This window comes from Schistocerca gregaria, chromosome X (genome assembly GCF_023897955.1).
Source record: "Schistocerca gregaria isolate iqSchGreg1 chromosome X, iqSchGreg1.2, whole genome shotgun sequence".
NCBI lineage: Eukaryota > Metazoa > Arthropoda > Insecta > Orthoptera > Acrididae > Schistocerca > Schistocerca gregaria.
Window position 1 is genome coordinate 117,084,713 of NC_064931.1, and position 23,415 is coordinate 117,108,127.

Sequence of the window (23,415 nt, forward strand, 5' to 3'; positions counted from 1 at the left end):
TGTGAGATGGCATTTAAAAACACAGATAGCTCATCTCCGCACGCAGATTGCGTCACAGCATGCTTCAGTCCACCAGGGGATGGATGAAAATTGCAGCGAGGAAGAGGTGCACGGCACGAACATTTCGTGGCAGTAAACATATACAGTTGAGTCCCGTTAATCCGAACTAATTGGGACCGGACCGTGTTTGGATTACCAATTTGTTCGGATTAGCTGGAATTATGGTGACGAGTTTCTAGAATGAAGTATACCAAGCAGATAAGCAGGTACACCATGGTAACAAATGGGAACAATGGTTCACTCTCACTCCTTGCCCTTGTCGTTGTGCATTGATGAGACCTTTGTAGTGTCTGATGTCAGTGCACTGCCAGTTGGCTCACAAAACGCTTGGTTATGTTAGTTATTGATCACTGGCAGCCGTAACAGTTGTATTGTATTCGTTCAGGTGTAGTGGTGTACATATTTTCGTCATGAGTAAACGGAAACATACAACGTCACTCTCAAAGAAAAACTGAAAGCTTTGAAGTGGATAGACAATGGTAAGAATGTATCTAAACTGGCAACAGAACTGAGTGTTGGTAATGCAACCATTTGTGACTGGAAGAAGAACCTGGTGAAACTTGAACAGTCCTGCGCAACGTCTTCACAAAAAACATGCAAAATTCAGCAGACTTTGAAACAGTCCCAGTACGATAAAGTGGATGAAGCTCCTTTTCTTTGTTTTACACAGGAAAGAGAAAGGGGAACTCCTTCGAGAGGAGCACTGGTTCAGGAGAAGGCTGTTTACCTGAACAAGTTAATGAATGGTGATGAGCCTTTTAGTGCTAGTACGAGTTGGTTGGACATAAATCAAAAAACGTCATGGAATCCGTCAGTTAACAATTACTGGAGAGAAGCTTTCTTCTGACTGTGATGCAGTGAAGGAATACTTGGGCGAGTTTGAAAAAATAATGAGAGAGGGAAAGTATTCTCCCCAACAAATTTATAATGCTGATGAGATTGGCCTTAATTTTAGGGCACTACCAACAAAAAGCCTGGCATCAAAAGCAGAAGACCATGCTCCTGGTTTTAAAATGTTCAAAGATTATGTGACTTAAGTCCCTGCCCATATATTATCGCAACCAGAAAAAAGCAAGTATGGACGGTAAGCTATTCAAAGAATGGTTTCACAGCCAGTTTGTTCCCACTGTTCAACAGTTAAGGAAAATCATTTCTCCCCCCGTGCAATCCTTTTGATTGATAACACGCCATTTCACCCAAGCACTGAGGAATTATGTGATGGAGAAATTGTGGCGAAGTTTTTGCTGCCGAATGTTACACCACTTCTACAGCCGATGGACCAGGGCATACTGTGAACATTAAAACTGATTTACAGAAAACAATTTTTAATCATGCTGATCCAAGATGATAGCATTCCTTTAGTGGACAAAATGAAAAAGACCAATGTGAAGGATGTTGTTTATTGGGCCACTGAGGCATGGCAGAATATTTCAGAACATATGCTGAGAAAATTGTGGAGAAAACTGTAGATATCTCTTGAATTTCAGGACAACCTAGTTGAAAATGAAGAGGAAAATCTACTACAAATAATACAGACAATCCCTGGATGCAAAGAAGGTAGTAAAGGAGATGTAGATGAGTGGATGGCAGTAGATGCGGCATGTGTGGAGAACCTTACTAACACTGATTTAGTTGCTGCTGTGACTCAAGACCAGGAAGAAGTGGACTGTTGTGACGGAAGTGACAATGAGCCTGAAAGCGACAAAGGAGAGCTGGTGCCACACAGTGACACAGCAGAAGTCCTAGACCTTGTGTTATGTTACTGGGAGCAACAGCCCACTGCTACACCTGCTGATTTGATGTTTACGAGACAATGGTGCAACTATGTGTCATATAAAAGGCTGTCTTCATTATGCCAAAAAACAATGACTGAGTTTTTGTTATCTAAAAAGTAGGGATAAAATGTCCGCTGTAAGTTTGACAGCTGTTCCTTCATTGTTACGCATTGTTTAAACCTAATGTTTTCTTCCCAATTTTTGTAATACATGTTTACTGTACTGTGTAAATTAAAATAGTGTGTATGTACAGCAGTTTCCCTCAAAGTTTTCCATACTTAGACTAACACTTTTCATGTTCGGAATAACCGAATGTTCGGAATAACCGAATGTTCGGAATAACCGAATGTTCGGAATAACCGAATGTTCGGAATAACCGAATGTTCGGAATAACCGAATGTTCGGAATAACCGAATGTTCGGAATAACCGAATGTTCGGAATAACCGAATGTTCGGAATAACCGAATGTTCGGAATAACCGAATGTTCGGAATAACCGAATGTTCGGAATAACCGAATGTTCGGAATAACCGAATGTTCGGAATAACCGAATGTTCGGAATAACCGAATGTTCGGAATAACCGAATGTTCGGAATAACCGAATGTTCGGAATAACCGAATGTTCGGAATAACCGAATGTTCGGAATAACCGAATGTTCGGAATAACCGAATGTTCGGAATAACCGAATGTTCGGAATAACCGAATGTTCGGAATAACCGAATGTTCGGAATAACCGAATGTTCGGAATAACCGAATGTTCGGAATAACCGAATGTTCGGAATAACCGAATGTTCGGAATAACCGAATGTTCGGAATAACCGAATGTTCGGAATAACCGAATGTTCGGAATAACCGAATGTTCGGAATAACCGAATGTTCGGAATAACCGAATGTTCGGAATAACCGAATGTTCGGAATAACCGAATGTTCGGAATAACCGAATGTTCGGAATAACCGAATGTTCGGAATAACCGAATGTTCGGAATAACCGAATGTTCGGAATAACCGAATGTTCGGAATAACCGAATGTTCGGAATAACCGAATGTTCGGAATAACCGAATGTTCGGAATAACCGAATGTTCGGAATAACCGAATGTTCGGAATAACCGAATGTTCGGAATAACCGAATGTTCGGAATACTGGGACTCTGTTGTAGTTTGTAAGGTATTCTGCCTGGTCATCAATGCAGGGGAAATGGTGTTCAACAAAAGTGGTCAGTGAGGCTTAGAGCTGCCAGTCGGCATTGGAAAGCTGCCAGTCAGCGTTGGAAAGCTGCCAGTTGATTGGACGCACAGATGGGGCAGGCGTTAGCAAACGAATGACACGGGAAATGCTCACTTGAAAGTGTATGTCAGAGACAACGGACCACTCGAGACAACTAGCAAACTGAGCAATACAGATCTAAAGCTCCAAGTGGGAAAAGGAGTGCATTAAACCAGAAAGAAATGTGGGTGCACCCATGTTCAAACAGATTAGACTGAGCTGACTGAAGATATCTGCTAGGAGAGAGCCTCTCAGACAGGGGTGTGGAGAACCCCAAAGAGGATGGTGGGCATTGAAGTCGTCGAGCAGCAAACAAGGAGGAGAAAGTTGAGCATTAAGTTGCAAAATGTCTGCCCTCATGACAGTAGAAGATGAGGGTAAGTGGACGCTGCTGGAACTGGTAAGGGAAAGGCAGAAACCAACAGCTTGAAGCTGGGTGTGCAAGGAAATGATGTGACAACAGACGTTGCATCAAATGAACAACATGACTCCCCCATGAGAAGGAGTCCCCGCCTCAGGGGGGAGGTCAAAAGAGACTGAAGTAAAGTGTGTGAGGTCGAAGTGATCCTGAGGATGTGATTTTGATTCCTGAAAGCAGAAAACAGCTGGATAGTAGTATTGCAAGAAGAACTGTAATTTAACCAAATTGGATCTGATGCCACAAATGTTCCATTGGAGAATAACCATACCTGATGATAGACAGAAGATGGATGAAATAAGGAGGCAGTCACTGTGGTGGTTGCTGAGAGCCAGAATTCAAATCTGCACAATGACCAGGTTCAGAGACTGGAGGATCCTCATCCATTAGTTTGACAGAGGTGATGGTATTCACCTTCGGTTGGCCAGCAGACTGGCTGTTGGTGATGTGTCCCAGTGAAACAAGGGTTGGCTGGGTGGGGGTATCACTTGGTGACACTGTTGTAAAACACCAAAGGGGAGAAGGGGCAGATAATTTGTGTTTCTCTGACTGCTTAGAACATTCATTTGTCAGGTGCATACCCATATGTTGGATGGCTACATGTACACAGAAAGCCATCATGGGAGTGCTCCTTTTCGAATTTCCGTGCTTTGGTTTGCAAGGCATACAGTTTTGCTGTTGCAGGTGAAGGTTTGTTGGTATGTTGTGCACCTGTAGAAGTTGAAGATGAGGGTGTGACCTTGGAGCGGCACGATTTCACAACTGTGGCACTAAACTGGAAGTTGCAAGTCTGTGTAGCCATGTCGTCCTTACGTCCGGGTCTAGCAAGAACTGTACTATAATTGCCAGAGGGTGGTATACAAGGTTTGCAGCTAGCCAATATTTTCCGAGCAATGTGAGTAGGAACCTCTTCCTTCACCCAGACCACCTGAATGGTTCTCTCATTGAAGTAGACTGGGCAGTCAGCGGAGGAAGCAGCATGGTCACCCTGGCAGTTGATACAGTGAAGGAAAAGAGGCAGACTCTCATGAGTGACCCTACCACAGGTTACGCATTTGGCTGCATTTTCACAAGATTTATTAGACGTGGAAAAGTGTTGCATTAAGCAGTTTCTGTGCCTGAAAAGGCCTCTCTGTCTCCAAAACAATGGTCCCATTGCACAATTGAGAACAGGACTTCACAGGAATGGCAATGGCATCTAGTACCTTCTTAATAAAAAAAAAAAATGGAATTTTTACGATCTAATATGCGGGACACCAGGAGGTATCGAGGTGCAGCCGGGAGAGGCATCGATTCTTTCATCTCAACCCATTTATGTTTTTGATATGAGGAACTCATCACAGAGAAATTCCCCACAATTGCCGTCGTCTCCAGTGGCACACTTCTTCCTGCTGGGGGACCCCATCATGGGGGAGACCCGAGACCTCACCCGCCTCAGGTGATTGTCCACACCTCATATCACACCTCCCAGAATCCATACAGAGGGACCAATTGGCATAGAGGAAGGTACCAGCTTAGGCAATCGCTCCTCTCTGGGCCTGGTCTTCAGCAGGGGTAAGTACAGGCAAGCCAGGGCAAGGAATTACATGTTACCCAGTCACCTTTTACGCGTCAAACCTGCTGGCCTTCAGAAATGCACAGGGAGGAAGAAGGAGGAAAGGAAAAAAAGAGACACCTCAAATGCCAAATCAGAAGAAAAATAATAAAAGGAAGGACAGGGAAAAAAAGATGGGTGGGCAGGACAAATCAATACACAGTTTTACAAGGAACTTCGGTTTCCTGGTCCCCAAGGGAAGACAAAGAATAGCAAGACAATAGACATGCAGCAGAAAGGGAAGTAGCTGGGGCCCCATGGTAGACTAGCACGTACTCATCAAAGAGTGATGAGACCCGGAAGGGGGGGGACCAAATGCTGAAGCTACAGTTTATCTACATAACACATCCCCCCCCTCCCACTCTCTTTCTCTCTCTCTCTCTCTCTCTCTCTCTCTCTCTCTCTCTCTCTCTCTAGCATACACCCACACAAGTGTGCTTGTCCAAAGATGAGTAAGTCATAATAGGCACAAGCATTTATGCAACATTTTGTGTAAATGGCTCATGCACTGTGATCAAAGCTCTGACATTTGCAATACCACTTTGAGTTCTTAGTATGAAGATGTAATTTAAAGAAGACATAACGTGTCTCAGCATTTTCAGGGAATCTGGTGAATACAACAACACAATGAAGACAAAGAACAGGCACACCCTTTTACTCCAGTTTGGAGAGCTCTACGTAACACACATTTCTTCTCTCTATACATTACAGCACACTTATAGGTAACTCACGGTGTTATACAATTCGCTCAGTATTCACCAGATGTTTTACTTCTGAGGAGCATTGTTGCCTGGTTTCCTGAATTTAGTATTCCCACCTACAGCGGATATCAGTAGTGACTCTGAGGTGCTGCACCTAGCTACTAAGACAGCCACCGCCTCTGGCCGCATGGGGCAGAACAGGCGTACCATGCAGGCCATGCCACTTGCATGGATATAGGCCAGCTGGGAAGCCAGCAATCACTTGTACCGTGCTGAATAAAGTGCTTAGTGTTTTCATCATATTGCTATGGATACAGTGACACTGCTTTTGTTCTGGACTGTCTGGTTTTTGCTATTGGGATATATTTGGTGCACAGATTACAATTGTTGCTCTGTTTACAGTAAACACTTTTGTATCAGAAGTGTATTAAAACAGTATAGAAAAAAGGTGACAAGGACTTATCTTACTGTGCACTTTGCGAATCATTTGCCCCCAGTACCGGTAATATGACCTGAAGTTTGACAATAGGCTTTTCAACAACTTAAGGACTGTCTCAAAACAATGCAATGCCTAGTGGCATATACACTAGAACTGCAGTTGACACTCACAATGGATGTGTCCCAGTAAGGGATTGCAGTAATTTTGTCACACAAATTGTTGGACAGCTCTGAAGAGCCAATCGTTCATGCCTCCAAAACATTAACAGTTGTGCAACCAACCTATTCGCAAGTTGAAGAGGCGGCTTTAGCAATAATTTACCACATAAAGACGTTTCATGTGTATCTGTATGAGAACCAATTCTACCTGTTAACCCATCACAAACATCATTCTAAGCTGCCAGAAGAGACAATGCCGCAGCTGCAGTGGTAAGTATTGTTTCTGAATGGGTATAACCATGAAAAACAGTTTTGTCCACATGCCAACACAGACACTTCACATCCTTCCTTCCCACAGACATCGACACAAGAGTTCCATCACCAGGAAACGGTAGGTTTTGCACTCAGTCAGCACCTGCAAGATACACTGAACAAATTCCTGCCAACAACCTGCCACAGATTGGCCCATGACTCACTTCTGCATGAAGTATCATCAGCAGTGCACTTAATGTGGCCAGAGAACTTAGCAAACCACCATATCTTAACTATTTTGCGATGCAACACAGACTCAACATCACAAACATTATCTTATCCTTGATCACTGATCACTCTGAGTGCAGAGTCGTTATTGTGCCCCCACATCATTCAGTTCCTTCACGCCTCACACTGGAAAATGATGCCCGTGAAGGCTTTAGCATGGTGCCATGTGTAATGACTGAGTGTTCATGCTGAAACTGAACATGTGGGGTACTCCTGTTGCGTCTGCTCCCTGTATCAGGAAACCCCAGCATCTCTTTCTTGACAGCCAAGCCCAGTCCATACATGGGAGAGTGTACACATTGATTTTGCTTGGTCTTTACAGGGTTGGCTGCAGATCAAACAGCTGACATTCTCTGTGGCCTATGATGACCTTTTGGTTCATCTGGGAACCGACCAAATGTGTGCTCCCAGACACAGACTACATAGCGGGCCTAAAGGCTGGGCACACAGTACCTTTGCTACTGAAGATGTGATCCAGGTATTTAATGCTGGGGAAGAGAAATTTGCACTTGTCCAATTGACAACATAAGCTATTTTCAACAGCCACTTGAAAGGGGCTGGTGGTGGATGCTCTTTCAAACTTTTCCTTTTAGCACTGATGTCATTAGTGATTCCTCCCCTCTCGACAGTCCTCACAATTGGAGGAGCACCGCACACGCTTGTCTCTAACTATGGTCCTCCAGTCACATCACTGTATTTCAAGGCCTTTTGTCACTGCAACAGCACTGAAGAACTTGGCCACCACCCCCCTTCCACTCACCCATTGACGTATAGGCCAAGTGGATGGTCAGAACATTTAAAGCTTAAATGTTTAAGGCCCTTTTGGTGACAATGACTGAGAAAGCACACCACAGCTTTTTTGCTACATTGTGGTCCATCTCCAGTCAGTGTGGCCAGTCCAGCGTCCAGCTAAAATCTGCATGGTGCAAGCATTGAAGTCTGCTAGGCCTCCTGCGCCCCATGCTATGTGCCCAGCCTAATTACAAGCCCACCACTTAAGGAATCCATGTATGGGTGCACACAGTTAGTCAGTCAGTGCACAGGTGGAACTAAGGGATCGTCGTAAGCCACAGAGAATGTGGCTGTTTGGTGTCATGGCTACTTGTCCTATCCCGGACCAAAACATCAGTGAGTCACATATTATTTGCATTTCTTCATGTGTTGAATGTTTAACTACGAGTAGACTGCAATGACCTGATCACAATCAATTCATGTCCCCATTTCTCATCCTTTTATGTATAAAATATGGATACATACATACATACACACATACATACATACATGACTCTGATGGGACATTTTGGTCCTCTGTTTCCACACTCTGATAGTCTGATTTAATGGAAGAAGATTAATGCCTTACTTGTTCCTTGTGTATCTGGACACATTGACGTTGATCAGACATGAATACCGGGAATAGCAACATGGCGAGGACTGAATACATCAAATTAAATACATAGAAAACTCACACTCTGACTACTTTACAGAGGAATGAATCTCTGAAGATGCAGACATATACGAAGAAAAGTTTTTGCAAGACTCGCTTATGACTAATTCTTGAATACTGTTGAAGAGTTAGGGAACCCCACCATGTGGGTTTGAAGAAGTAGTCAAAGTGTTGCTGCTACATTTGTGAGTCTAATGTTTCTTTTGTTTCCAGTAGTATGTGTGTACGCGTGTGTGTTTTTGATTATATATTTCTGAATGCCTTGTAATGGATAATAGATGGAAGGAAAGCAGTTAAGGATGAGTGAAATTAGGTAGCCAGTTACTTTCATCCCATCCCACCTCATTAATAGCAGCACTTTTAAGCACACGTTTCAGTCGCTAAGTTAGTTTATATTTAGTTTGGTTTGATATTATTTTCATTTCAGTATCTGGGACTTTATTATAAGGTTTGTAGGTGCTTTTTTGCTGGCAGTTTCCTGTCTTTGTTCCTTTTTGACATGTATAGGTGTTCCACAGATATCCTGTGACTATCAAATGAGTTTACCCTTCTACAGACACTCAGCTTATTAGCTGCAACCAAAACTATCTCCAACCACAACAGCAGTTGTAATCAGTGACCCGGCCTGCACTGCTGCCTCCAACCCAGGGATATGACACCCTAACAACCACATTCAGTGCTCCTAGCTGTAACACTGAGTCACCCACTCAGAAGCATGCAGATGAGTGTGTTAGTGCATGTGAGCACATGGACATTCAAGCCATTCCCACTGCCCAAGCCTCTTGTAGCATCAGACGTACTGGTGCAGCATTCCACCTTCGACACACTGCCAACTCCAGTATCCCAGCAGTACCAAGTTGGGCCATCTAAGATGGCCAGTCTAGATGAGGCCATGCTGCTTCGATCACTTGGCAGGGAGCTTAACTATACCTCTCACTCTTCCACGCCAGCAGTGGCACAAACATGGTCATTATCAGTCCGACATGCCAATTTTAGGGATTTAGCATCCCCAACTACAGCTACTATCACCAGTGACTCAAAAGATGCTGCACAACAGCTGCTGCCTCTGGCTGCAACAGGTGGAACAGGTGTGTCTTGTGGGCTGCACTAATTGCACGGATACAGACTGGCCGGGCAGCCATTAATAACTTGTTCCATACTGTATGAAGTGCTTAGTATCTTATCATACAATGACCATCCTTTTGGTCCGGATTGTCTGGTTTTTGCTATTGGGATGTATTCAGTGTGCACCTTACGATGACTCTTGCTCTGTTAATGGTTTGGTATCAGAAATGGATAGAAAACAGATGTATGTTCTCACTCGCTTCAAACATGATAGGGCCAGTGGCTGTTGCTTTACTGAGCCCCGACCGATCTGATGCCTGATGTGAAGAATCTCTAAAAACTGCCAATCCCTATAAAAATTTGTATTTGTAAAATAGACACACTGCACACTTCTTTCACATTTTATAATTACAAACACAGTTTAAAACATTTGGTTTTGACATTGTACTTCTGGGCAGCTTGATTGGAATGAGTAGATACATATATGAGAATGTTAGTTTTACAGTTGACCATTCTGTTGATGTTGAGGTACTTAACCCTTGAATTGACAATCTTGATCTCACACAATATTGATTTCTAGTATCCATTGTACAATAACCAAAAGACTAATGTGTAAAAATGGTAGTGTTCCTCTTATCATTCACTGGCTACAGAGGGTTGAGTGTGCTTATCTTTGTAGCATGGTATTTTATCATCAAATGACACATATACAGTGGATCCCTGAAGAATTGTGAACTGCTGGATTGCACATACTTTTATTATATAACATATGAGACAAGACTTTCCTACAAGTTTTGCCAGCTCAATTTTATGAGAACAGGTACTTTTACACAGATTTACGTAAAAATGAAGTAATATTTTAGGCACTCAGTTGCTTATGAGTAACATCCTGTAATTTGTAAACTTAAAACAAATGAACTTACACAAATACTCCATTACATTCAGTATAGCCCACTTAACAAAAAAAAGCTGAAACAATTTATTTCTCAAAATAATTATGTGTGCCAAGTAATGGGTTAAAGCTGATGCATTAATTCAGGTTGAGCACAAACACACAAATACAGAAGGAAACTGGCCATGGCTTCATTGAGGGAACCATCCAGGTATGTTCCTCACATGGTTTATGGAAACCATGGAAACTCTTAAATCACGATGGCTAGGTGGGGAATTGAACCTCTGACTTCCCAGCACATTAAGCACTTTATCGCTGCATTTGATAACTATCCTCATGTTCTCTTTGTAGACTGTACAGCAACCTTCACGTGCTCTGTGAGCAGATGACGAGTGCAGGCTTGCAAGCAGCGAATACTGTACCCCATCCACCATTACAGGGAATAGGGTCGGGAGCCGTGTGGAGATTTGTGTAAATGACGGAAGGATGGAGTGAATGATGGGGTTAATGGGACAAACTATAAAGTCATCATTCCCTTAATCCTTTGTGTGTCAAGCTGGGAATAGTTCCCAGAGGGGAAGTATGCAAAAGACAAATCCCAATGGACTCAACTGTATCCAACAATTGAGAAAGCCAAGAGATAGAAGCAAATAGAAGTGAGAGAGGGGTAAAAGGGTGAAGGTGGGAAAGTTGCCCCACCCAGAAAGCAGCTTGAGACCCCAAGGACATGTCATGCGACAAGAGATACTCCCTCTGAATCCAACTGGTGCTTCCACATATTTCATTATGACAAGAAAACTATCTACACAGACAAGATAAAATCCCTGGAAAGAGAACAATGATAACAAGTCAGTCAACCAATGGCAGATGTAAAAGAAAAAGAAGAATGAAAAAGGGGGGACGGGCAGGAGCCAAACTGGACCACTAAGCAAGGGCAGCTCTGGTCGGAGCCCAATGCCTCAAGCAGCCGACAATGCTAATGTGCTCTATGTCATGGAGAGGAGTAAAAGCTACTCTCCAGTAAAATGTAAACACGAAATCAACTGCTTTGGCATTGTCTGCTAGCACCACAGGTGGCATGTCAGCAAGTTTAAGGTTTCACTGCAAGCTTGCCAAATTATGGCAGTCCAGTAGAATGTGGGCCTCTGTGAGAGGGGCACCACATTGACATTGGAGTGGATCCTCACGTTGGAGAATGTGGCCATTAGTCAGCCAAGTGTGGCCAATGTGAAGCCAACAGAGGACAGATTCTCTTTGAGAAGCATTAAGGGAAGACTGCCACATGGTCATGGTCTTCTTTATGGTTCACAGTTTATTCGGCAAAACCACGGCACACCAATACACACACACAGGACGCAAACAACTAACTGTCTGTGTAGAGTTGACCGAAAGTCTGGTTCTGGTACCCCATCTCCAAAGTTGGAATCCTGGCAGCCAACTTGGCCAACCAGTCAGCTTTTTCATTCCCTGGGATCCCAATTTGACCAGGGATCCATACAAATATGACCAACTGTCCAGCATGATGAAGGTCATGCACGAGATCCTGGATAGTCACAACCGATGGGTGTCGAGGGTAGCACTGGTCATCTGCCTGAAGACTATTCAGAAGAGCCACTGTTGATTAAAGAACAACTTGCCAGTACAAGAACAAAGGTGGCCAAGGGATGGCTAAGAACTCTAACAATGGTCACCAATTCTGCAGTGAATACACTGCATCAATTCGGCAGGAAGTGTAGTTCACTGTATCTTGCATGTCTGTAGGCAAAACTGGTTCGTCCATCGATCGAAGAACCATCAGTGTATACCACACCTGAGTCTGGAAATGCGTCAAGGACATCCAGAAACCATAGGGTCTATTGAATCTTTCAATGCATGCAAAGGTGAGATTGAGGCAGACCCAAAGATTTGACAATGAGGGAAGTATGACACTGTATGCAAACTCCAATCGTGACTCCAGTACTTGGTTTTTTTGTGGGAGGTGGATCTCCTACCACAAAAAATGATATTGTTGTTTGGATGCTTGAGCAGCAGTTCTTGGCGCCTAATCTGTAGTGGAGGGACACCAGCCTCTGCGAGGAGACTGTTCACAGGGCCAGTCTGAAGGCACCTGTCACAAGTCAGACCCCACAATGGTGTATTGGGTCCAGCATCTGCAATGCTGAAGGTGATGCTGAGCTATGTGCCAGGCTCCCACAATCAAGACATAACAGCATCAGAGTTTTGTAGGGTCACAAAAGTGAGTACTGTGGCAAGCACTACATTTGACCTGGAACGTATGGTGAGACAAAAAGTCCCACACAAAAATCGGGAGTTGGACCTGGAGACCCCACTCATGGATGGTAGTGAGGATGTGGTGACACCATGTGGTGTAGCAAGCCCTGTACAAGTGAAATAAGATAGTGTTAAGATGTTGGTGCCGGGCAAAAGCTTACCAAATAGCAAACTCCAGGCACACCAAATTGTCAACAGCAGAACGGCTTTGGCAAAAACTTCCCTAGGACAGAGCCAAAAGACCCCAAGACTACAGGTATGAACCGTAGTCAATTCACCATATGATTGAGCAATTTGCAGAAAATATTTGTGAGGCTAACTGCGTGATAGCTGTCCATCTCAAGGTGGTGTCTACCTTCTTTCAGTACCCAGATGATCACACTTTCTAGCCACTGAGACGGGCTCCAGATAGGCTCGAGCATAATGAAAAACAAACTGTTCATCAACAGTGTCTGGATCAGTGTAGGCATCGGTATTCACAGAAATACCACACACACCATTATATCCCATAATGGAATGGCCAAATCTTTGACATTTGAAGAATCATACTGGGTTAGGAACAAATGGGAAAACCTTAAGGAGGATATAGCCTGCAAGGACATGTTCACATAATTCTGGAGTACTATACATTAGAATAAATGTTTCAGGTTTTTTCCAATGTGCCACTGAGTCTCTTCACATACTTCTGTGCTTCTGTGACACCCATATTTTTCCATTCTTCATGTAACTGTGTGGTGTCCATTCCATTATATCGTAACAGGTAACCACGCCTTTACTAAAGTTAAGGGTGTTATGCAACTCAGCCTCGACTGGGTAGTCAGCTAAGGCCGTACATCCCAAATGCTTAAGATACTTGTTGGTAGCAGTTTCAACAAGTAGTGTTCCAGGGACCCAGCAATCTTCCAATGCCTTGTGAATATAGAAAGGAGAGACCTTCTCAAAGTTTCCCCCGTTCCCTTGATTACAATCAAACTGTTATACCACACTAACACCCTTTTACCATAATTCTGAGGCTTCCCCTTGGGAGGACTGATCAACTGAGCTCTCTTTGATGAGTGGGTGTAGGTATTACCTGATGGTACATCCATTCCGTCAAGAGTAGCAGTTTGGTGAGACTGTTCCACAAGGATCCCACGAGACGCTAGGGAAACATCCAACAGCCCTGGTTGGTTGGTTGCTTGGTTTGTTGGTTTGTTTGTTTAAAAGGGAGGAAAGGGACCAAACTGCTTGGTCATCGGTCCCTTTGTCCTATTGTAACAACTCAACAAGGGAGAGAATAAAACAAACTAGACATACAGCACAATACTGAGAGGCAGGAAAAACGACAAGAATGACAGAAGAGCAACAAACACTACAAGGAACAAAAGAGGACAAGAAAAACACAGAGAGACCCAAGAAAGAGGTAGAAGAGAGTAAAATAGGAGAGCAGATTACCATGGAAGGCTGACCACGAAAATAAAAGGATAAACTAGTCACTCAGCAACACATTAAAACATTCATTCTAAGAGCACTAAGATGGAGGACACTAAGGGACAAAGGACAAGCACTAAAACACAGATCATGATAAAACCCACCCTCATGTATAAAGCATACAACCAAATCAACCAATGAGGTGTTGTCTGCTAAAAGTAATCATAACGAGTCCAGTAACCGAAGATGATGTTTCAGGGCAGCCAAACTGGGACAGCGCAAAAGAATATGGACCACTGTCAACTGGGCTCCACACTGACACTGAGGTGGGTCTTCCCGGTGCAGGAGGTAGCCGTGGGTCGTCCAAGCATGGCTAATGCGGAGCCCGCAAAGAACCACAGAGTTCCGGCGAAAAGCCCACATGGAGGACATCCACACATTCGTAGTATCTTTAATGGCACGCAGTTTGTTGTGCATACTAGACTATGCCATTGAGTCTCCCAAAACCTTGTGGCAAAATAATAAATACAGTCAGTTATTGGAATGCCGGTCTCCAAAAGCAGTTTCCGTGTAGCCTGTTTGGCCAGCCTGTCAGTGAGTTCCTTGCCTGCGATTGGGAAGTGACCTGGGGTCTACACAAATGCCATTGAAGTACTGGACCGTTCCAGGGCATAAATGGACTCCTGGATGATCACTACCAAAGGATGACAAGGGTAGCACTGGTCGATAGCTTGTAGGTTGCTCAGGGAAGTCAGTACACAGAATAAATGACTCCCCAGGGCACGAATGGATGTGCTCAAGAGCACGAGATATAGCCACCAGCCCTGCAGTGAAACACTGCAACCATCAGGACAGGAGTGCTGTTCAATACGGCCTCTGTAAACGTAGGCGAAGCCAACGTGACTATCAACAACGAAACGTTGGTGTAAACCACTTCAGAGCCCTGGCACACGTCAGAATCGAGAGGAATTGGCAGCCGAGAGCTGCGGGAGTAACTGAGTCATTAGGGCCATGTGAAAGGTCCAGGCAAAGCTTTGACCAAGGTTTACACCCTGGAAGTGTACGTGAATGGACCTTTAGCAGAGGTGGTAAAGGGAAAGACTCCCGTTCAGACAGAAGCGATCAGATGCAAACCGCAATCTTAAGCCCTGACCCGGGCTGCCGATGCGGGAGATGAACCACAGTGGTTGGGAAAACTAGACAGTAATTCAGATGTGCAGGAGAACTACGAATGTGTGCAACATAACTGGTGAGCAGTTGTACACACCTAACCTTCAATGGAGGGACTCCGACCTCCACCACGACGATGGTCACCAGACTCATCCTAAAAGCTCCTGTTGCTAGTCAAATGCCACAGTGGTGCAGTGTGTCGAGTAAACGCAATGCTGAGGGCGCCGCCGAACCATAAACCAGACTCCTATAGTCAAGGTGGAATTGAACAAGGGCTCTGTAGAGCTGCAGCAATGTAGAGCGATCTGTATCCCAGATGGTGTTACTCAGGCAGCAGAGGGCACTGTTGTGCTGCCAGCACTTCCTCTTACGCTGACAAAGGTGATGAGGCCAAGTCAATCAGGTGTCGAAAACTAGTCCTAAGAATTGATATGTCTCCACTACAGTGAGTGGATCATCATTAAGGTAAAGTACGGGTTCCGGATGAATGGCACAACACACACAGAAGTGCACGAGACACGACTTTGCGGCTGAAAACTGGAAGTCGTGGGCTAGAGCCCATGACTGCGCCTTGTGGATGGTTACCTGTAGGCACCGCTCACCAACACCAGTACTGGAGCAGCAGTAAAAAATGCAGTTGTCCTCTGCATACAGAGAAGGTGAAATGGACGGCCCTACAGCTGCTGCTAAACCATTAGTGGCCACTAGAAATAGAGATACACTAAATACAGAGCCCTGAGGGACCACATTCTCCTGGATATGGGGGAAAATATGGGAGACACCAACCTGGACATGGAAAGTATGTAGCGACAGAAAATTTATGGATAAAAATCAAGAGCGGGCCCTGGAGTCCCCACTCATATGGAGTGGCAAGGATACGATTTCTCCAGGTCATGTAGTAAGCTTTCCATAAATAAAAAAAAAAAGACGGCAATACAGTGTTGGTGTGTGGAAAAAGCTGTTCGGATGGCAGACTCGAGGGACACAAGATTATCAGTGGTAGCATGACCCTGATAGGAACCGCCCTAGCATGGAGCCAGTAGGCCACATGACTCCAGGATCCAACAACTGCCAACAAACCATATGTTCTAGCAGCTTACACAGAATGTTGGAGAGGATGATGGGCCGATTAGAATGGACAGGGACTGCGATTGCTGTGTTCAGATGAGGGCTGACTTGGCATCCCTTCGGTCACAGCTGCAATCGGCACTGACTTCGGTCGCGCAGCTTGAGGCTGTTGCCAATGGGCACCAGTGTGGGGAGCCGGACTCGGGTATCACGGGGATGTCAACCTCGTCCCGTCTGTCCCCAGATCGGTCCGCCGCTGTGGTTGCCCCGGTTGCTGCCCGCAGTGGGGCTGAGCCCTCGCCTGTGGTTGATTGGGAGGTCGTTCCAAGGCGTGGCAGGCAGCGAAAGGCGTCCCCGGAGGCTGATCAGAAAGCCTCCCCGGTGCGTCTGACAAACCGGTTTCAGGCACTGTCTCTGGCTGAGCCAGATGCAGCCACCTGCCCTGTTTCAGAGGATCATTCTCAGCCTTCAAGGTCCGGGCAATCGCAGAGGGTGGGCTTACTGGTAGTTGGGAGCTCCAATATTAGGCGTGTAATGGGGCCCCTTAGGGATACGGCGGCTAAGGAGGGCAAGAAATCCAGTGTGCACTCCGTGTGCATTCCGGGAGGAGTCATTCCTGATGTGGAAAAGGTCCTTCCGGATGCCATGAAGAGCACAGGGTGCAGCCAGCTGCAGGTGGTGGCACATGTCGGCACTAATGACGTGTGTCGCTTTGGATCTGAGGAAATTCTCTCTGGATTCCAGCGGTTATCTGATTTGGTGAAGGCTGCCGGTCTTGCTTACGAGATGAAGGCAGAGCTCACCATCTGCAGCATCGTTGACAGAACCGACTGCGGACCTTTGGTGCAGAGCCGGGTGGAGGGTCTGAATCAGAGGCTCAGACGGTTTTGCGACCGTATTGGCTGCAGATTCCTAGACTTGTGCCATAGGGTGGTGGGGTTTCGGGTTCCACTGAATAGGTCAGGAGTTCACTACACTCAGCTGGCGGCTACACGGGTAGCGGAGGCTGTGTGGCGTGGACTGGGCGGTTTTTTAGGTTAGAAGGCCTCGGGAAAGTGCGGGATGGGCTGCAATGTCAAAGGGTGCTTGGCAATTACAGGACGTGCTTGGATCACGGAACAGTCGGAATTTTAGTTGTAAATTGTTGTAGTTGCGCTAGAAAAGTCCCTGAGCTTCAAGCGCTAATAGAAAGCACAGAAGCTGATATCGTTATAGGTACAGAAAGCTGGCTAAAGCCTGAAATAAGTTCTGCAGAAATTTTTACGAAGTCTCAGACGGTGTTCAGGAAAGATAGATTAGGCAGAATTGGTGGTGGAGTGTTTGTGTCTGTCAGTAGTGGTTTATCTTGTAGTGAAGTCGAAGTAGATACCCTGTGCGAGTTGGTGTGGGTGGAGGTTATACTTAACAGCCGAATTAAGTTAATAATTGGCTCCTTCTACCGACCCCCAGACTCCGATGATACAGTTGCGGAACAGTTCAGAGAAAGTTTGAGTCTCGTAACAAATAAATACCCCACTCATACGGTTATAGTTGGAGGGGACTTCAACCTACCCTCGGTATGTTGGCAAAAATACTTGTTCAAAACCGGTGGTAGGCAGAAAACGTCTTCCGAGATTGTCCTAAATGCATTCTCCGAAAATTATTTCGAGCAGTTAGTCCACGAACCCACGCGAATTGTAAATGGTTGCGAAAACACACTTGACCTCTTGGCCACAAACAATCCAGAGCTGATAGAGAGCATCATGACTGATACAGGGATTAGTGATCACAAGGTCATTGTAGCTAGGCTCAATACCATTTCTTCCAAATCCATCAGAAACAAACGCAAAATAATTTTATTTAAAAAAGCGGATAAAGTGCCACTAGAAGCCTTCCTAAAAGACAATTTCCATTCCTTCCGAACTGACTATGCGAATGTAGACGAGATGTGGCTCAAATTCAAAGATATAGTAGCAACAGCAATTGAGAGATTCATACCTCATAAATTGGTAAGAGATGGAACGGATCCCCCCCGTGGTACACAAAAAAGGTCCGAACGCTGTTGCAGAGGCAACGGAAAAAGCATGCGAAGTTCAGAAGAACGCGAAATCCCGAAGATGGGCTAAAATTTAGAGACGCGCGAAATCTGGCACGTACTTCGATGCGAGATGCCTTTAATAGGTTCCACAACGAAACATTGTCTCGAAATTTGGTAGAAAATCCGAAGAAATTCTGGTCTTATGTAAAGTACACAAGCGGCAAGACGCAGTCAATACCTTCGCTGCGCAGTGCCGATGGTACTGTTATCGACGACTGTGCCGCTAAAGCGGAGTTATTGAACGCAGTTTTCCGAAATTCCTTCACCAGGGAAGACGAATGGAATATTCCAGAATTTGAAACACGAACATCTGCTAGCATGAGTTTCTTAGAAGTAGATACCTTAGGTGTTGCAAAGCAACTCAAATCGCTTGATACGGGCAAGTCTTCAGGTCCAGATTGTATACCAATTAGGTTCCTTTCAGATTACGCTGATACTATAGCTCCCTACTTAGCACTCATATACAACCGCTCGCTCATCGATAGATCTGTACCTACAGATTGGAAAATTGCGCAGGTCGCACCAGTGTTCAAGAAGGGTAGTAGGAGTAATCCATTTAACTACAGACCTATATCATTGACGTCGGTTTGCAGTAGGGTTTTGGAACATATACTGTATTCAAACATTATGAATCACCTCGAAGGGAACGATCTATTGACACGTAATCAGCATGGCTTCAGAAAACATCGCTCTTGTGCAACGCAGCTAGCTCTATATTCGCACGAAGTAATGGCCGCTATCGACAGGGGATCTCAAGTTGATTCCGTATTTCTAGATTTCCGGAAAGCTTTTGACACCGTTCCTCACAAGCGACTTCTAATCAAGCTGCGGAGCTATGGGGTATCGTCTCAGTTGTGCGACTGGATTCATGATTTCCTGTCAGGAAGGTCGCAGTTCGTAGTAATAGACGGCAAATCATCGAGTAAAACTGAAGTGATATCAGGTGTTCCCCAGGGAAGCGTCCTGGGACCTCTACTGTTCCTGATCTATATAAATGACCTGGGTGACAATCTGAGCAGTTCTCTTAGACTGTTCGCAGATGATGCTGTAATTTACCGTCTAGTAAGGTCATCCGAAGACCAGTATCAGCTGCAAAGCGATTTAGAAAAGATTGCTGTATGGTGTGTCAGGTGGCAGTTGACGCTAAATAACGAAAAGTGTGAGATGATCCACATGAGTTCCAAAAGAAATCTGTTGGAATTCGATTACTCGATAAATAGTACAATTCTCAAGGCTGTCAATTCAACTAAGTACCTGGGTGTTAAAATTACGAACAACTTCAGTTGGAAGGACCACATAGATAATATTGTCGGGAAGGCGAGCCAAAGGTTGCGTTTCATTGGCAGGACACTTAGAAGATGCAACAAGTCCACTAAAGAGACAGCTTACACTACACTCGTTCGTCCTCTGTTAGAATATTGCTGCGCGGTGTGGGATCCTTACCAGGTGGGATTGACGGAGGACATCGAGAGGGTGCAAAGAAGGGCAGCTCGTTTTGTATTATCGCGTTATAGGGGAGAGAGTGTGGCAGATATGATACACGAGTTGGGATGGAAGTCATTACAGCATAGACGTTTTTCGTCGCGGCGAGACCTTTTTACGAAATTTCAGTCACCAACTTTCTCTTCCGAATGCGAAAATATCTTGTTGAGCCCAACCTACATAGGTAGGAATGATCATCAAAATAAAATAAGAGAAAACAGAGCTCGAACAGAAAGGTTTAGGTGTTCGTTTTTCCCGCTCGCTGTTCGGGAGTGGAATAGTAGAGAGATAGTATGATTGTGGTTCGATGAACCCTCTGCCAAGCACTTAAATATGAATTGCAGAGTAGTCATGTAGATGTAGATGTAGATGTAGCTATCCACATCAAGTGGGTTTTTACCGGGTTTGAGCATTACTTTATTTTGCTTTCCCACCATTGCGATGGAAAGACGCCATCACACCAGATCTGGTTGAAGATGATGAGGAGATGTGGCTTGTAGTCGAGATGAGAGATGTTTAATCACCTGACTGTAGATCTGATCCGGCCCAGGAGCTGTGTTGAGGCAATGTGCAAGGGGGCTGAGGAGCTCCCACTCAGTAAATGAGGCATTATGGGGTTCACTGTGGCGTGTAGTGAATGTGAGGACTTTCCCTTCCATCCGCCATTTGTGAGTGTGGAAGGCTGGGGGTAATTCTCCGACACAGAGGCTCGAGCATAGTGCTCAGCAAAGTGCTTGGCAATCACGTTTGCATCAGTAGATAACACACCATTGATAGTAACGCTGGGGACACCTATTGGAGTCTGGTACCCAAAAACACATTTGATCTTCGTCCAGACTCGGGAAGGTGACGTATGGCATCCAATGGTCAAGACGTACCTCTCCTAAGACTACTGTTACCATCTTTTAATAAGCTCGCGAACGCAGACACAGAGCCGTTTAAAACCTATTAGGTGCTCCAGATATGGGTGCCACTTACGCCGCTTTAGAGCCCGCCTGTGCTCTTTAATGGCCTCAGCAATATCCGGTGACCACGAAGGTACTGTCTTTCGCCGGGGTTGTCCTAAGGAACAAGGGATCACATTTTTAGCTGCAGATACGATCGTTCTAGTGACTTGCTCAACAATCACATCAATCGTAACATGTGGGGGAGAGTCAACGGTGACAGCAGAGGTGAAAGCTTACCAGTCTGCCTTGTTTAGAACCCATCTTGGTAGGCGTCCATGGGCACAACGCCGGGGTAGTGACAGGAAGATCAGGAAGGGTCACTACCATACTAGACATTATGGACTCTCCAGTGGACAAATGGGAGACGTCCTGGGCTACAAAGTGATAAATCAATGGCCAAATAAGTGCCACAAACCACATTGAACCAGGTCGAGCTGAGACAGTAAATTTTCAACCTCTCTACCTCGGCCAGTAAGCATGGTGCCACCCCTCAAGGGGTTATGGCATCAAAATCTCCCAAAAGAAGGAAAGGTTTAGGGAGTTGATGAATCAGTGCAGCCAAGATGTTCAGAGATACCACATCATTTGGAGGAAGATATACATTGCAGATAGTTATTTCCTGCATCGTCCTTATCCTGACAGCCACAGCTTCAAGAGGAGTGTGAAGGGGCACATGTTCACTACATACCGAGTTCAGTACATAAACGCAAACTCCATCCGACACACTATTATATTCACTATGGTTCTTGTAATATCCCCTATAGCCGCAGAGAGCAGGGGTCAAATTTCCTCTTAGTCTCAGTGTAGGTCAGTTGGTCCAGAGTCTTATTTCATGATTTTCCATTCCTTATGGCGAATCCTGCAGTCTGGTGAACAAGGGGAATGGTGCTCTACCCAGCTGACACAGATGGGAGGCAGGACCACATGAAGTATCAGGATGTGAGGGGCATCCACAGTAGTAACATATGATGCTGGAATTACAGTGGGAAGCATATGCCTGAACTTCCAGCACTTTAAGCACCGCATCGTAAGAGGGATATATGGCTGGACATCACACCGGTATACCATCACCTTGACCTTCTCGGGTAATTTGTCACCCTAGAAGGCCAAGATGAAGACACCGGTGGCTACCTGATTATCCTTTGGACCCCTATGTACGTGCTGGACTCATCGCTCTAAGTTGGCACGCATCTTGTCATCAGACTTCAAAAGAAATCCCTGTGAAATATAATACCCTGAACCATATTTAAGCTCTTATGTGGCATGATGGAAACACAAACATCCCCCAGCTTGTCACAGGCGAGTAGTAGTAACCATGACTGGGCAGAGGATGCTTTTTTTATCAAGACAGACCCCAATCGCATTCTGGATAATCCCTCCACCTCCCCAAACTTGTCCTCTAAATGCTCCACAAAAAACTGAGGCTTCGTCGACATGAAGGACGACCCCATCAGCCGTCGTACATACGAGGTACTGAGGGGAGTAAGATCTGCTCCCATACCTAACATGACCTTCTCCCATGGTGTGGCCAGGGAAGGGAACGAATTGGGGTCCTACTTCTTCACATTGTAGTTAGACATCAACTGCTTAGAGCCTGCTGGTGTTGGGACACCAGCAAGAGATGACATAGTACACCTCATTGTGTATCATCCGCCCTAATGCCACTGACCACGATGCCTCCCCACGGGCACCTCCCAGCCGCAGCAAAGGCCACCTGGCAGGATAGCCATTGCCAGGATTCCCGATGCTCCAGGGTGACAGGCATCTACTCCTTGGAATACGTGGGGACTTAATGACACATGCATCAGGGGGCTACAACCAACAGGGTACCAGGTAGCCCCACCACAACAGACTGGTTACCGTGCTGCGTATCAGGTGCAAACAAGTCCATTATCATCGTCAGTGCAGAAAACGATACTGCTAAGTGGATGGAGGAAAATGCACCCAGGGGGGTGACCTCGCCCAACAGCTGGAGAATGAGCGGAAGTTCAGAGCCACATTGATGAAGGACGTATGACGTATCAGTGCATGATTGACACAATGCACCATGTAAGGCACCCTTCCCCAATTGGCATGCTCTTTGGGAAAATTTGGAAAAATGGAGGTCAAACCCTACAGGGGACCATCACTTAAAGGCCGAAACAAGTGAGACTCCTTTTAGTCACCTCTTACGACAGGCAGGAACACCTTGGGCCTATTCTAATCTCCAGACCTGCAGGGAGGCCATCAGGCCAGGCAGAGCCCTACATGTCTGAGCAAGCCTTACACAATTGGAGGATGGCAGGTGCCCAAGAGGTTGTCCACTGGAGGTTGTTTTACCTCAACAGCCTTTCACCTCATCAGCACATACCACACTTTGAGGCTGCAGGATTTTTTTTATAGAGTTGTGTACCTTCCTCATGCTCCACTTATAATCAGTGATTAACGGATGGCATTAAATCTCTGCAGTGGATTAAAATTTGTACATGATGCAGATACAAGTGTTTACATATATTTAGTAAACAGCAGCACTATTATTGTCTAGTGCATGTTAAAAGTACCAAATATATTGCTGGCTTCATAACAACAGTCATAAGTAATTCAAAAGGGAAAGTCAGTCCTGCAGTTTCATTTTGAGATAAACAATACCTTCAGCAAGTA

General features: G+C 45.3%; 1 protein-coding gene across 6 annotated transcripts in view; it reads right to left on the reverse strand.

The window, feature by feature from the left end:
- Positions 1 to 23,415, reverse strand: part of LOC126297790 (zinc transporter foi) — a 176,720-nt gene that overhangs the window by 113,445 nt on the left and 39,860 nt on the right. The gene's annotated exons all lie outside the window — the stretch shown is intronic.